We start from the raw sequence: 17,127 nt of genomic DNA, 5'->3' as shown, positions 1-17,127 counted from the left end.
AGTTTAGAGGTCAGGTCTCGATGAAAACTATTTTGTAACCAAGTTTTGATTAATAAATAAATAATCTTCACGTACGACTCCAAATCGCACTTGAATATTTTTTTTTTTCTTTGGCCTTTCTGACGATTATTCGTCCAGCCTTATACCTACTTACCATTGCTTAGAAAACAAAAGTATTGATTCCTAAACTAATCCAAAGGTGAAGAAAAATCATCACCTTCAACTTTGAACTACAAAATTGCTGGTAATGCTCGTTGTCGAATAAAAACTGTTATTAAAAAGACATTACACTTATTCACTCGTGCTTGTGGGGCAATCACAGATACAATAAACACGACATGTTTGTTTTATGGGCATTGATGATTATTTATGTTCAATCTACAGGTGTCACTTTTTTATCTTCGTTTTTCTATTTTGTTCATAAAATAAGTTTAGTTGATTTCAAACTACGGAATATAATATGTAATGTATGATGTAATATAATATTACATCTAAGTGTGAACAGTGACATTTAAAAGTAGGATGAGCGAAATTTATATATTATATTATATTTCCGTAGTTTGAAGGCAACTTTTTCGTTATAAAATTATAACACAACTGACTGACACAAAAATTAAGTCGATTGGTTGTTTAGTTAGGGGGTAAAGGAAGGACAAACAAACTTACTTTTGTTTTCATAATATTAGTATATAATGACTGCTTTAAGTAGTATATATTCTCGTGAAATCTCAAAATCGATAGTGAAAAGTGAAAACTGCATTGAAATAAACACGGATTGCAAATTCTTTTTAGAGATAGAAGAAAACTAGACGCTTGTTTTTTGAAAAAAGAAATACAGCTGGCCTTATAAAACCCGCATATTATGAAGATATCCTATATCATAATAACTATTCACCCGCTAAACAATGATTATTTATTATTATGGATAAGACCGTTAAAGGTTTAAAATTGTATTCGTGAGCATTTAGAATTTTGAGCACATTATGAAAAATATTAAACTTTTCATTCATTTGAATGGTCGATAACCTTTATGTAGAGCACTCATGACTTACTGTATTTCACTTTAGTGTATGACGATTCTAGTGACTGAGTAAAAATTAAATTCACCCTGTATACAAAAAAGCACTTGCTTTTTGCCCCGGCAAGGAATCCAGCAATTAACCTCTGGAACGTTTTTGCCCCTGGAATGTTCATAAATAAATTTTTCATTTGCATATTTCACCGCTTAGTATTTTTTTAAGTTCCACGCGTTTTATTTTAGTATTACTTTACTCCTATTTTTAATAATTGTGGTAAACGGCATGAGTGTTTTTAAGATAGGAATGTTGGAAAATAGTTTGAGAGATGGCAGAGCCTTTTGAACATTCTCTCTAGCACTGCTATAATAAAAAAATCACATATACCTACGTACCATGTATAATTACATATTCAAGTTAGGGTACCATAATTGAAAAGCAAAAAAGAAAACCTTATATCACTTCATTGTTTGTGTGTCGGTCTGTCTGTCAATTTGGGGGAGTCAAAACCTGTAGGCAACTTCCCGTTGACCTAGAACTATGAAATCTGGCAGGTAGCAATATTTTATAGCATACTAGCTGATACCTGCGACTTCGTTCGCTTGGATGTAGGTTTTTAAAATTCCCGTGGGAACTCTTTGATTTTCCGGGATAAAAAGTAGCCTATGTGCTAATCCAGGGTATAATCTATCTCCATTCTAAATTTCAGCCCAATCCGTCCAGTAGTTTTTGCGTGAAGGAGTAACAAACATACACACACACACACACACACACACACACACACACACACACACACACACACACACACACACACACACACACACACACACACACACAAACTTTTTCCTTTATAATATTATAGTGTGAAGTACCTTAATTCACGCGGACGAGGTAAGTGAGCAAAATCTAGTTTGAATATATTAAAGGAAAAACCAACTAAATGACTGATCTATTTCAACATACTGCTCAAACTAACAGATGAATCCGGCTTATATGTGATTACCTTACAGCCCGATTCATCCATTAGTATGAAATAGTTATTATGACGTAGATATCCGCTAAGAAAGGATGTTTGAAAATTCAAACCCTAAGGGGGCAAAATAGGGGTTTGAAATTTGTGTGGTCAACGCGGACAAAGTCGTGGGCATAACCTAGTATATTTTTCATAACGTTTCTATTAAATCATGTAACATTTAAAACAAGTAGTGATAGTATCTGGTAATTTATGCATCACTTCAAACCACTCGCTCTCATACTATAACGTAAAGTCGTTAGGTGTTCAGGTTTAAATTTATTTCTGCCATTTTGCGATTTTAAATTTTATTTGCCAAGTGTAATGAAGTGTTCATCGTCGCTTGCGAGAAATCTTTTATTTACGGTATAATATTGTCAGAATAGAGTTTAAATAAGAGGGCTCTCTCCGTCACTCGTTTCCACTCGTTTCATACAATCGTAGTTCCAATTTCATTTGAATATTAAGCAACCTAAGTCCATGAAATTTTGCAGACATATTCTAGAAACTAATATCTATGTCTGTGGTTTTCCAGATTTCTGTTAAAATATTCGGTTTCAAAGTTACGCGGTCTTAAAATTTTCATACAAATCTTGGAGCCCCTGTAATTTTAAAACTACATATTTTTAGAAAAATCTAAAACACCACAGACACAGATATTAGTTTCTAGAATATGTCTGCAAAATTTCATGGACTTTGGTTGCTTAATATTCAAATGAAATTGGAACTACGATTGTATGAAACGAGTGGAAACGAGTGACGGAGAGAGCCCTGTTAACTGAATGCTGAAAGTATCTCGGTTCTCACTGTTATAGTAAAAATATTAGACAGAATATCATTGATTTGTGAACCTAATAATACTAATACGTGCTAATACCTACTATATGTACTTGTATACTTTTAAGAATTAGGTATAATTACTTATGACTCACAATATTATAAATGCGAAAGTCTGACTGTCTGTTTGGTTGTCTACAAGCTTTTCACGGCGCACCTGTTTCACCGTTTTTGACGATTTTTTTACAGAGATAGCTTGCCTCCTACGGAAGGACATATGCTATAGCATATTTTGGCCCGGAAAATCAAAGAGAAAGAAAGAAAGAAAGAAAACTTTTTTTATTAGTTCACTGTAACACTACAATGTATCTTAAAACTAATCGATTTATACTACATAATATACTTATGAGCTAAAATGTACTAAAATAAATGTGTCACATGTGACCAAACATAGGTCTCCCACTCAGCATTGACAAGAAGATCAAAGACTTCTCACAGAATTCTTAAGGCACCATCCATGTAACCGATTTTCATGTTTAGCTTATATCCAGGAGATTGATATAGGCCACTTTTTTTTAGCTTGAAAAATCAAAGAGTTCCCACGTAATTTAAAAATGCTCCGATATCAACACTTACGAAATACCTACTGAAAAATTTGCCAGCTCAAAGAGAGAAACAATATTTCAATTTGCTATATTACGGCTACGAGACTGGGCTTCAAGCACGTCCCGTGTCTCTCGAGGGGCAAGCCGCAGTAAGAGTTCATCAAACATAGGGACCGGAAAATTCGCAAAAATTTCTTTTCAACTCCGAGTGAGAGCTCATCATATTTCTATGCACTTTTTCAATGCTCGTTTTAACTCGAAAGGAAACTGAATTATGTCGGATAGGTTACTTATATCGCGCTAGGTAAATAAAGAACCTATAGTTTTGAAGCTTGATTAATATTTTTGTTTAATAAGTTGATTTACCTGCAGATAAACTTTAACTAACGGATAAATTTAACATTTTGACAGATTCCCCATACAAAAAAAATAATTCGTTATATAACGTTTATCTATAGATTGTGAAACATGCCCTTAGGTATTTAAAAATCCGGTGTAAAATCTTTGATTTTTGGAGATAAAAAATAGCCTATGTCACCTGGTTTTTAGCTATAGGTATACATGCAATAAAACACGTTGATCCGATGTCTATTGTAGTGGTGTCAAAAAATAATTTATCTATAATACATATTCAATATAAAAAAATATTCAGGATATTAGATATTCCTTAAACCCCATATTTAATATAAAATTTTTAAAGCAATACATTTTCTATTAGTAATTGCTTTTAAATTTGACGAGGCGTTTGCCAAAGATAGACCTACGATCTACGTCACACGATATCAGTAGCGAATATCATACGCGATAAAATATTATATTCTATCGCTACGCGTTGGTTTTTAATTCGTTTGGAATATCGCCCCTCGGTAGTTTCATTTATCAAATAGATTCTTTCGATTTTGCTATTCAATCAGGACAGTAGTTTTATTTATTTGTGAACTTGGTTGTGGGTGAATACTGAATGTAAATAATATCATATTTCGATATTCGGAGTTGATATTATCACAGATTAGGTTAGTTACTTGATTTTGTAGATTTGTGACGCGCATATTTGTTATTATAGGTTAGGTACGTAAATTGTATTGGTCTTTTTGGAAATGTGTGTGTTTGTGTGGTCTCATGATGGAACCGGGTGGGCATAGTGGATTATATCCAGGGTCTCATGATGGAACTGGGAGGTAGCCATAGGAACCGAGTGTCTGTTATAGCTCCGGCGTGCTTGGAGCTTGGGTTGTTCGATTTTTGTATTAGTTTTAGCCGTGATGAAGGCTAAAATAAAAACTCGTTATTAAAACGATTTTTAAATAGGTAACTGGGTAAACTTATCTACTTTTTGTACCTTCTTGACATTTCTTTATTGTCATGCTTTTTAGGGTTCCGTATCTGAACCTGAAGGGTGCTAACAAGGAATACAGAATCTATTATTTATTTTTGTGAAGCTTGTAGGTACTTATTGAAGTAAAGGTTTACAAGTGCCTTTGAAATTTGTTGGTACTAGTATATCGTGTTAGGTACTATTTTTATTACTTGAGTGTTATTGAAATGGAGACCCGTGCTCAGTAGTGCGCCGGCGATAAGTTCTCACTTCTTTTTAATGATTCTTATAAAAAAATAATAATAAAAAGAAATAATTTAAGTATAAAAATACAAAATAAAAATTATTTGTTTTTTTAAAGTGATATAATATATTTCTACAGAACCTCCTCCGACACCTCCCAGACGTCGCTTTTAAGGTGGTAATCTGTATAATGGTTCGCTAGGGGTGAAAGCAACAGAAAAACAGGTGCAAGCGATTCTCGACCTTATTGACGGTAACGAGAAAGGTGTTATTTTGTCATATTCTTGCTCAGTATCATTCATAGATTGCTAATATGTGGTTTTCTGAAATATGTCAATAAGGTTGAAAATCGTTTGCATGCAAGTTTCTGCTTGCGGCTTTTTTTTTTGATAGTTAATATATTTTAACGTAAAAAATATTCAATATTTTTCTGTAACAAACATTAATATTATGATATAGGAATCTAACCATATTTGACACCTCTAGTCTATTGCAACATGGTTAAAGGGCAAATCAAGTAGTTTAATTCTAGCTAACCTACTTTTTTTAAGATGGTTGAAAAGGGCGCATATTTGTGAACTGCACCGCTTCGGAGAAAAGGCCCTCGGAAATCATTATTTATAAAAGTATCGTAGCATTTTTAAATCGAAGAAATAAAACATTTTCAAAAGACTCTGCTCGAGATTATTCTGAACTTTCATACAGATATTGAATAGCAACGGAGTGCGGCGACCCACTATTAATATTTCTGTACAACTAAGCCTACATTTCAATTTTAATAGTTTAGTATTAAATCGGAATTATGGCTTGAAAAGGAAATCATCCTGACAAAACTTGTATTCCTGAGTGTTCTTCCTTTTTAACCCCCGACCCAAAAAGAGGGATGTTATAAGTTTGACGTGTGTATCTGTGTATCTGTCTGTGGTATCGTAGCTCCTAAACTAATGAACCGATTTTAATTTAGTTTTGTTTTGTTTGAAAGGTGGCTTTTGATCGAGAGTATTCTTAGTTATAATTCAAGAAAATCGGTTCAGCCGTTTGAAAGTTATCAGCTCTTTTCTAATAACTGTAACCTTCACTTGTCGGGGGTGTTATAAATTTTTAATTTACACTTGTACTTTCAAAGGTATGTGAAGTCTGTCAATCCGCACTTAGTCAGCCTGGTAAACTATGGCACTTGGCTCGTGATTAATTGAAATGATGATGATGATGGTGGGACTGCGAATATGTTCAAATTATGGCGCTCGTGCCGTCCCATGATTAATTCATGTACTTCAACTAGCAACAAAACTTGAAGAAGTCAGCTGTCAATAGTAAGCAAGTTAGTATACACAAGTGTAAATTAAAAATTTATAACACCCCCGACAAGTGAAGGTTACAGTAACTAGAAAAGAGCTGATAACTTTCAAACGGCTGAACCGATTTTCTTGGATTATAGCTAAGAACACTCTCGATCAAGCCACCTTTCAAACAAAACAAAACTAAATTAAAATCGGTTCATTAGTTTAGGAGCTACGATACCACAGACAGATACACAGATACACACGTCAAACTTATAACATCCCTCTTTTTGGGTCGGGGGTTAAAAAGGAAGAACAGACAGATACACAGATACACAGACACACAGATACACACGTCAAACTTATAACACCCCTCTTTTTGGGTCGGGGGTTAAAAAAAATGCTTACGTTCGTATCCGTTACTTATATTAATAGGTTACACGGGCTCAAGGATTTACATACAAATATTTAAACCCATGAATCTTTAAAACTAGACATTTTAACAAAAATCTAGCAAACCAGCCAAACCACATTTTATAAATTGTTAGAACGTCTCTACAAAATTTTATTGAGTTTGATTGGTCAATATTGAAATGAGAATGAAACTACGTTTGTATGTGGCGTGCGGCTGAGAGACTGCGTTAAAAGTGAACGGCAATGTTAATGGCAGTTAAGCTTTTTTGAAACTTAATAACGCGACTGTGTTTAAGCATTCAAGGCAATTAATCGCACAAAGGCTTAGCGGAAAGGCAGTTTTTGTGCAGTTTCCATGCGGAAATTAAAATTACACATGTTTTGTAAATGAACACTAATTTTCATTAAAATGTTCGTGCACTTTAGTAAGTGAGATTAGTGGAATAGCTTTTGCTGCCAACTGTTTTCTTTATTTCTTTGCTACGACTTAGCCTACGACATCCACGACGTAGCAAACTGTGTGCAAAAAACGTAAAAGCAGAGTTAGATTTGACCGTTTAATCACAAAGTTTGCCTATTCATGTGATAAAATTTACTTTAACGAACATATCACGTTAGTTTAATTGAATAGATACACTAATTAAAAATAAGTAGATAATAGGTAGAGTGCTACCTCTTCTACGCTCGTGTGTTTTGCATTTCCTGTCTCATCACCGAGCATGAACTTTATTCGCCATGTAATGTATCTTATCTATCATATAATTAAATTGAATATCATCAAAAATTTTAAGGTAAATTAAAGCACAGTTAAAGTTGAATAGAATCATGAATAAAATCAAAATAAGTGTAGGGCAAGTGCAAAAATATTTCCTTGAAGTCTTGTAAACGCTAGTGACTACATCCCGTCTCACAACACAGCGCAAACATCTGAGGAGGTTGTAATGTTATTAATTTAGAGCGGCGTAGACTCCGGGGCTTGATCATTTATTCCATTAAACTTATACCACGATTCATATCTGGGGGCCTTTCATTATACTGCCTTTTATGTACATAACGATCTTACTGACTTAGTTATTAAACTTTCTAAATAAATATTTACAGAAAATCCTACACTAAAAAAGATCAACAGCTGAGTTTCTTGCTGGTTCTTCTTGGGAGGTACAGTCGGTACTCGTATTTACTTATATGAAAATATAAATAAATGGCTGCCAGCATCTTAGGTACAATGCCTCGCTGCGGTGGTCTCGATGAGGTTTTAGATTTAATTTAATTCATTTTAGTTTTTAATTTAATTATCATTTTTATTTTTAGTTTTAATTTAGATTTAAGTTTATTTTTTTTAAAAATCTCTTATGTTGATGTCAATAAATTGTTGGTTATTTGATACTTTGTAGGTTTATTTTTTTTAAAAATCTCTTATGTTGATGTCAATAAATTGTTAGTTGGTTGATACTTTGTAGAGCAGTATTAAAGTTTAAGTTTTATACTTTACTTTGTTATTGTTAAACGAGTTTAAGTTTTGGACGATCAAAAATATCTTATGAACGTATAACACGAAAGTGGATCACGACACAAAGCCGGGAAAACATTAGAAAAAGAAGACGAAAGAACTTTTGCTCCATACAAAGCATTTTTATTGATTTTAACTTTTATCACGAATTCAGCTAACCTAGCGCCTTCACGAAAGGTTAAAGAACGTTAAGATTAAACGATAAAAACGAGCACAAAGCGTTCAAGTTGAAGGGAACTGCCGAAACTAATAATTAATTTAGCTAACACAATGTATTTTATGAGTTAAGGACGCATTACTGTGCAAAAAGTCAATTAAGTAAAAGCCTATTAAAGAGAACTTTGCACTAGTGATTAGTGACATAAAGTAGTGGGAAAGAAATCAAATATTATAAGTACCAAAAAAATATACATCCCAGGAATTTATTTGAGCAGGATTTAAAATATTACTTTTTTTTTCCTCTCTTGTCTGGCTTTACAAAGATAAGCCAATGTCAAGTTTGTACTTATTTGTAATAAGTTAGTTAAACTATACAGGTGTGGACCCCGTCTGTGCCGGCGCTCGCCGACATACGCACGGCACCCCCTTAGAGCGCTTTCCAGTCAGTTTTAACAAAAAAAAAACATATTGGATAGAATCAGGCGTTACTTTGCGGAAGTTCATGTTTAGCAAGAAACAGTTAAAATTATTTTGCAATGCTGTATTGTCAAGTCAGACTTGACAATACAGCATTGTAAAGTCAAAATCTCCTGAGGATGCTCCGGTGTCGGGGCGAAACGTACGTCGAGAGTAGTGGAAAAGTCTTGTGTGGTGGTGCATGTGAGTGGTGGTGGCAGTGCTTGCTTGGGAACTTGGCTTTATTGCTTGGTTGGGGAGGTAAGCGGTGCTTAGCTTGTAACTGCATGTTTGACCATACAGATTTTTTCTGTTGGCGGATTATAGCAAAATAATTTTAACTGTTTCTTGCTAAAAAAAAACACTCCAAAAAGGCAGATCACGACCGCCAGCTAACACCAACACAGACGAAGTCCCCTTTACATTTTTTAATTATCAAAACAGAGAACGTTTAGCAAGTCTGCTTTTGACACAGCGAAAAAAAACTAGGGCTTACATGATGGTTTACTAGGTATCCAATGGTAGCTTTTTCATATAATTCGCAACAAAGATCTTGTGTGCACTTGTACACTTTTCGTATATAAGAAAGAATTTTACCTGTAAACTTTCTTCTCTTACCTACTTACTATTTAGGATTTTAACATGAGTTCTATAATCTTCTTATAAGTTCACCTACTTCTTTAAAAAAAAAAATGTGTATTTATTCGTTGTTGGTGACCGCCCGTTCGTGGATCTTTCATCCGATTGAGTTGAAATTTTGTACAGTTGTTGTTGAAACTTTTACCATAGTATCGTCAACGTAGCGCATAAGTCGTCGTTTTGCAATGCATCAGGGGATAAGCTAGTATGTTATAAACTGCAAATGTGACATAATTTATATTTTCTGTAAGAATACGTATTGTAAATTTGATTATTCTTTCATTATATTATTTACTTTACAATACGAAAAACGTTGAATTTTGTACGCCGATGCTCTTTTATTTACAAAGAGAATGAAGTCCACTGGGATTTTATTCTCTAATATGTTTAAACGCTCTTTTTTGCATTAGATACATCAGTGGATTCAGTGGTGTCGTGATCAGCAATTTAAATAAGATTTTGGGAATATCCCGAGGGCTCGGTAAATTCGATGAGTTCAAATGAAGAAAAAACATTTAATGTAAAAAACTGGTTTCATTTGTTTGTTTGAAAGCATTAAGTCTCGTAAAAAGAATTGAACTGATTTATATTTAAGTTTTCTCCAGTTATAGTCTATCAGAAAAAATTTAACACCTTGTTACTATACTTACTTATAAATTATTTTTAGAGTTATGCACGTTTTAAAATTACTAATTAATAATTACTACTTTCTTTAATTAAATAGGTATCTATATAACTTTCTGTAACGGTGAATGAAAATATTGTGAGGAATACAACCCTGAGAATTTACGATAACGTTCTTAAGATGTGTAAAGTTTGCCAATCCGCACTTGGCCTGCGTGGTGAAATCAAACTCTTCTGTATAAGAGGAGATCTGTGCTCAGAATAGGGTCGATGATGGGCTGATGATGAATCTCTACTTACTATTTGTTCTAGAAACAAATAGTAAGTAGAAAGCCTATGATTTTCCAGATTTCTATAAAACTGTGTGGTATTCAAGCGGGCTCAAAGATTTACAATACAAATCTTATCAACCTACTATATTTCGAATTTCAGTCTACCCTGAAAACCTTGAGCTATTGAGGCACAAAAGATTCCATCAAAATACCTTCACCTTTTCATACAAAGACAAAGCCTCGTCACTCGTATCAAGGTTAAATGACATCAAGTGACGATCGAACGACTCGAGGGGCGCGAAGCCGAGACCAAAGGTGCTGAGCAAAGCGTTCCGTGTCTCGGAACGTACTTCTAAAGGCCTGCCTTGCAGACCTGAAGGGCTTTCACGTGAAGATACCTAGTCGCGTCCGAGACGAATTTAGAACAGTGAAAAGTTCAAGATGGCTGTATTATATTTTATGGTCTTGCATTTTTCACTCACTTTTCTTTTTTAATTTACTTAATCTTGGGTTACTTAGGCTAATAGCAAAGTTGGCTAAAAATTATTTTGAATGATATTGGAAATAGTATGCAGCATTACTGAATATTATTCCTCTTTTACAATCAAATTAAGCGTAAAATTCGAGCTGCACGAGATTAATACGATGAAAAGTTCACAATATAACTGAGTAAGAACTTGTTTTTAAAAATTACTCTAATTTTCGATGTAGGTATCTGTGTCCAGACACGCTGAAAATTCATTAATAGTCGTTTTATATGAAAATAATGTCGTTAAAAAAATTGTTTACTTATGGGCCTGTACAAAGTTCGCAGACAGACAGACTAACACACTTTAACATTTGTAATATTGGTGTAGAAAGTATGGATATGAATTGTATATACTTATTTTAACTTGTGTTACTTGTCGACGGAAAATGTATAAGTAAACCATTTTCTGAATGGGTTAACCTAATCCAATTACCTTACATTTCTGACTTATAGGCGATGCGAGCTTGAAAAACTTGATATTTATGTGAACAAAGTAGAGTAAGTAGGTATGTACTCGTATAATATGATTAAAGATTTTTTGAAATCACCGTGGCTACCTAGGGTATTTTGAAAAATCGAAAATTTTCAATCCAACATTGAAAATCGATATTATTGTAATCTATCTGGAATACCATTCAATAAATCAACTTGACTTAAAAATCGATAAGCCTATAGTACCTAGTACATAATAGATAAAATTAGCAAATATATTATTACTTTAAATTGTTATTGCATTTGCTGTACATATTTTGCTGTGTAAAACTAAACTTTTTGCTTTTTCTAAGCCTCTCTCCACCATCCTAACATGTGGCCCCATAAGCGACATTATCTCGAATCCATATCATCACTTTTACTGGCACTGATCGAACACTTTGGTCTTCAGGCATTGCAGATTTTGTATTACATTTCCTCGTGTAAACACAGTATGGTAAACATAAGCAAATGTATTATTAAGAGTTTAAAGTATGATTGCAGTTGTTGTACTTATTTAACTTGTAAAGCTAAACTTTCCAACTCGACAGCTGCAGCCAGTCCGCTCATTAGAACTGGTCTAGCCGAGAACGGTCTAGCTCATTACGAAGCTCGCACCTCATTAAAATGCCTGCCTTGAGAAATTGTACAGAGAGCTATTCATATTTGTATTGTAAACAACATTTGAGTAAATAACAATGAATTTCCTAAATCACATTTAGGTTAAAAAAAAAAACTTACAATATCTGAAATAGTGGCTGACATTGCAAATGATGGTTCCGTCCACGTTGGTAACTAACCTTTCGTAACCAGCTACGAAATATTATAAATACTTTGACTTTTAGTAACTATATTTTAACCCTGGTTCATAACCGGCTATGAAAAAAGATGATTTACTGATTTGAGATCTTTATTATAATTAACGTCTTAAGTTTTATTCCGGTCCATCTTAGACTACATCATTACTTGCTAGCAGCTCTGATTGTAGGCAAGCGCTAGTCTATAATTTAAAAAAAAAACATATTTATTAGACCGCATAATGTTACGTTATTGGTTAATGGTTAGCAACCGGCTACGAAATAAGCTTATTTTATGATTTGAGACGTTTAACTAGTTTTAATTTGATTTGGTCAAGGAAATGAAGATAAAATTTAACCATAGGTTATTAGACCCCATAATATTGACGTTATTATGTGAATTCCTTTGTTTTTTTACATAGTAAATAAGCTATAAACTTAGCATATTATAGATAATCGCATGTTACATGTGGCTTAATAATATTCTCGAGTGAGGGAAATGTAGTGAAAACAGGTATTACAACATACATGTTCAGTTGTGTGTAATATTGAATTGCTGGCAATACATATTATTATGTAAATGCAGCCTCGAGAACGTTGAATAATCTATGTACCTATTGGTAGAAGTGAAGGGTTGGCGATGCGAGGGAGAGAAGAATTTTGTTTAATATTTACCTAAGAATAGGTATTAGGGTCTTGGAATGTAGTAATAAAATGATGTGATCAGTTTTGTATAGCGGAAGGTTATGGGGCTAAATTATTACTAAAGAAAATAATTAAAAAAAAAAAAAAAACAAAATTCTTGACATAATAATAATTTTACTAACGTAAAGCTGTACAGAAGGTGGCCAATGACGTCACAAGGTGTAAACGACAATTATTTTTCAATTTTTAACATAAAAGAGAGTAATTTCTGCGGCATAATAATATATTTTTATGTAAAAAAAATTGAAAAGTATTTGTCGTTTATCGCCTTGTGACGTCAATAATCGCCTTTCGTACAGAGCAAACTCTAATCTTTAAAAAAATATATTTTCTTTAATAAACTACCGCTATCACATCATTTTATTACTACAATCCGAGACACTATTGGGTAGGAATAGTAGATAGTACCTACGTGTATGTAAATAAGTTCGTTATAAAAAACTTTAACATACCTACATACTTTAGCTTTAACATACAAGCTCGTCAAATGTATGACAATGTATACCTACCTGTGTAAATTTTTATTACTTAATGTTACCAGGCCTAAGAAGTAAGACAGTGTACAATCAAGTTCCGTATTAGGTTAAATCGAAACCAGTCGTAGATTTTATAAAGTAGCAGTAGTAGTAGTAGTTTAGTAGCAGTAAAAAAAATATGAATACTTGTTATTTTAATTCTATGTTTAGCAGACCTTTGAACTTTTGGATTTCTTTGAACATGTACCTATTTATCAATAATAATGATCAACTTTAATTGTTACGGTTACAAGTGGGTTACAAGATTTAATCAAAATAATATATGCTGTGTTTAAAATACCTACATACCTACTGTGTAACGATGGGGCTAATCTAATATAGTTCTTCTAGATATCTGAGATGTCTCTTTGCCAAACTGTGTTATGTCCCTATAATAGTGTTTATTCTCTACGTTCTAAGTTGTAGGTAAAAAGTTAGTTTCTCACTTTTTGCTCATAGCTTTTCCAAATTTTTAAGTAACATACTATACCTACTTATAAAATATTAAAAAGTACTTACCTATTTTTAATCTAACGACGACTATTTAGTTGTTTTTAATATTCTTCTATATCATTTTGCTACCAAAAGCAGTATTTTATTTTTACATAATATTAAAAAAATTTATAAATACATTAAGAAATAGAAATCAAATGAAAATTAATAATATATTCAATTATTATATTTAAGTTTATAAAGCTCTGTATCCATTATGTTCGTGCACCGACTATAATTTTTGCCTCTGCAACTATTCAAAAGTGAATAGACATGTGAGATTCGATTTGATGTTGTCAACATGAGCTCACCGATCCTATTGCAGTAGTTGCAAAGGCGCGAGAGAGTTAGTGCTTGAACATAATGAACACGCAGCCTAAAGGTAAAGTTCCGTGGATCGCATTCAAAGCAACTGATCTACGCGATAAACGCGTCATGGTTGGCGCGACAATACTAAACACGATACTCTATTTTTCCTTAACTGATTCAAAGTTAAACAAGTAGCTTTTCGGTGAAATACATAAGAGACGTACTACACCCGACCCATAGGACCTTGTAAACTGACGACGATTTGATAATATGATTGAAAAACCTGACTTCAGAAAGTCTGAAGTGCCGGGCAAATTTCGTAGAACAGCGAAAGTGACGTGACTTTCGCTGTTCTATGAAAAGTTTTCTGGGATGTTTTATCTTTTGAGTCAACTTTAAAAAACTAATGTGAATGACGACGCATCCGAGCTCCTCGCCTCCTTGGATATTGTTGCGTCAACCACGCCGCGTTTGTCGCGTATCTCAATCACTTCAGTAGCAGCCTAAGACTCATCGAAGGTGTATTTATTGGAATTAATTTAATTGATGTTATAGGTGTAGGTGGGTAGAAGCACGGATGCGGCGGAGCGGGGCGGCGGCGGCGAGGTCCCCCGCTCTAGGCCAGACGATGCGCGCCGGTTGAACGAGCGCGTGCGCGGTGCATGTACGCGGCGGCGGGCGGCGCGTCGCTCGCGGGCCGAAAGGTGACTACACATTCTTATGATGTAGCCTTATGCAGATGAAAACTTCAACAACCACCAATTTAAAAAAAAAACCTTATTCAAACTAAATCGTCTCGTATGCGTAACACGAGCCAAAAGGTCACCGAGCTTCACTATTAATTTTTTTTTCTACTCTAATCAACGGACGAATGGATGAAGTTGTAGGTTGAATGTGTAAAGCCAACAGGCTTTACGCATTTAATCTACAACATCCTCTAGTCTCATTGTCAGATGTATTGCGTAGGTACTGGTTGAAGAAACGTAACCTTAACTGGTGGTGTACACTTCAGCTAACATTTAGACTTATGCAGGTGAAACGTTACCTGAAGAGCTAATATACTGAGCTAAATGTATCAAGCTAGTTATCATAACTGAAATAGACGAGCTCCAATACTCTATCCACGGAAAGAAGTTAATATATAGGGCTCTCTCTCTGTTACATATTCGCATACAATAGACAGAGACAAAAGTCTCAGTGGGCATTAAGCATTTTGAGTCACTAACCATTCACAAACGAAACTATGTTTTCTAATTGAATTTCGAATGTTTTTGAAGACATGTTTGTGATTGGTTAGTAACTCAAAATGTTTAACGCCCACTGAGATTTTTGCCTCTATCTTGCTCTCTATATTGTATGGGATTACGTAACATAGAGATACTAACTGTAAGATGCTAACTTCTCTCAGTGGATAGTAGGTATAGAGTAATCCTAGCAACAAAAATTTTAAATTTATTTTTGTACTATAGTTTATGCTACACCCGTATCACAGACGAGTCAGGGGAAAAAGTACCTGTGCCTGGGATGGTAGAGTTTCATTATGAATAACAGATTTATCCACGAAGAAAATTAGATGTTTAGTAAATTCCTGATAACATCTTAGAACTTATTGGATCGTTTTGTTTATAATTATAGGCACTAATTTAAAAAACAATTGAGCCAATTACGTTTTGTACTACCTACTGGAGAGGATTTTTGTTGGAAAGCCAAAAAGTGAATGTAATAAATGTAGTTCACCAATAAAGCCAACCCGTACAATAATGACTTAATAATTGGCTGCCAGCAAGTTCATATTTTGTGCAGTTAACCAAAAAGTTTAAAATACATTTACGTTGTTTTTCGTTACGTTGCTAGACGATAATAAATAAATGCAAAGATTGTAACTGTGTACATTGTGATATAATGAAATCGAGGTAAATTCGGTTTTATAATTACTACTATTTTTGATTACCCTATCCAAAGTAGATAGAAATGAGTGCCATATATCACAATCCCAACTTATATTGGCTTGTTTTACACTGTTTGAGAAAGTTGCTGGTGTAGTATCATTGTCATTAGATACTGGATGAGGAACTTCATCAGTCATTGCACAATAACGTTCGACGTTCAATAATACTAATGGACGTTCTTCGCACGTGGTTGATTTCTATTGAATGCCGTAGAACTGCAACGAGTGTCTCTTTTCTAAACGCAAATTGTGGAGAGTGGCATCAAAATAGTAAAGGTGGCCTGTAATCGATTTTATAACTAAGTGTTCTGTAGTTATTTATTTCTGTAATATTTGACCTTTTTGATTTTCTTTGTACTATCATCAGAGGGAACTACATAATATAATATCATTCTTTATTCAGAAAATATGTTAACTTAAGGTGCGTTCTGACCACGAGTATTTTTTCTAAATCGCTTGTAATGCACGTGTCAAACTGAGAATTATATTTCACACTTTTATTATGTCCAGGCCACATTAACGGCCAACTACGCGATGTTCAACGGCGTTTCCCGTTAAACGTAGATGTAGCCATGATCAACGCACAACGGCATTCAAAATGACGTTTGGCGTTAGTCGATTTTAACACCAATTCAAGTATTATCAAGCGACTCAGTTTAACGCGTTGATTATTACGATAATTTTGGTGTTGTTGAGCATTGACTTTAACCTTAATGTAGCTGCATATAATAAACTAGCTTATGCCCATGGAACTTCGTCCACGTGGACTACACAAACAACCCTCTATTTTACCCCTTAGGATTGAATTTTCAAAAATCCTTTCTTAGCGGATGTGTACGTCGTAATAGCTATCTGCATGCTTTTCAATCCTATCCGCTAAGTAGATTGATCAGTTAGTCAGTCAGTGACCTGTTTCTTATATTTATATTGAGATAATTTATACAACTTCAAACATTGCTGTATTAAGTAATTTAGGAAGTGACTAAAGCTATGTCGCTTCGGTTAGTAGGTACCTACTGCACCAATGTAATGTAATGCT

At 33.9% G+C, this 17,127-nt stretch overlaps 1 protein-coding gene across 1 annotated transcript in view; it reads left to right on the top strand.

The window, feature by feature from the left end:
- LOC123872124 overlaps positions 1–17,127 on the top strand; it is a 62,263-nt gene that overhangs the window by 7,979 nt on the left and 37,157 nt on the right. The gene's annotated exons all lie outside the window — the stretch shown is intronic.

Source organism: Maniola jurtina, chromosome 14, assembly GCF_905333055.1.
Source record: "Maniola jurtina chromosome 14, ilManJurt1.1, whole genome shotgun sequence".
Classification (NCBI taxonomy): Eukaryota; Metazoa; Arthropoda; class Insecta; order Lepidoptera; family Nymphalidae; genus Maniola; species Maniola jurtina.
The sequence above is the reverse complement of the archived record's forward strand: the minus strand, read 5'-3'. Positions and strand labels throughout refer to the sequence as shown.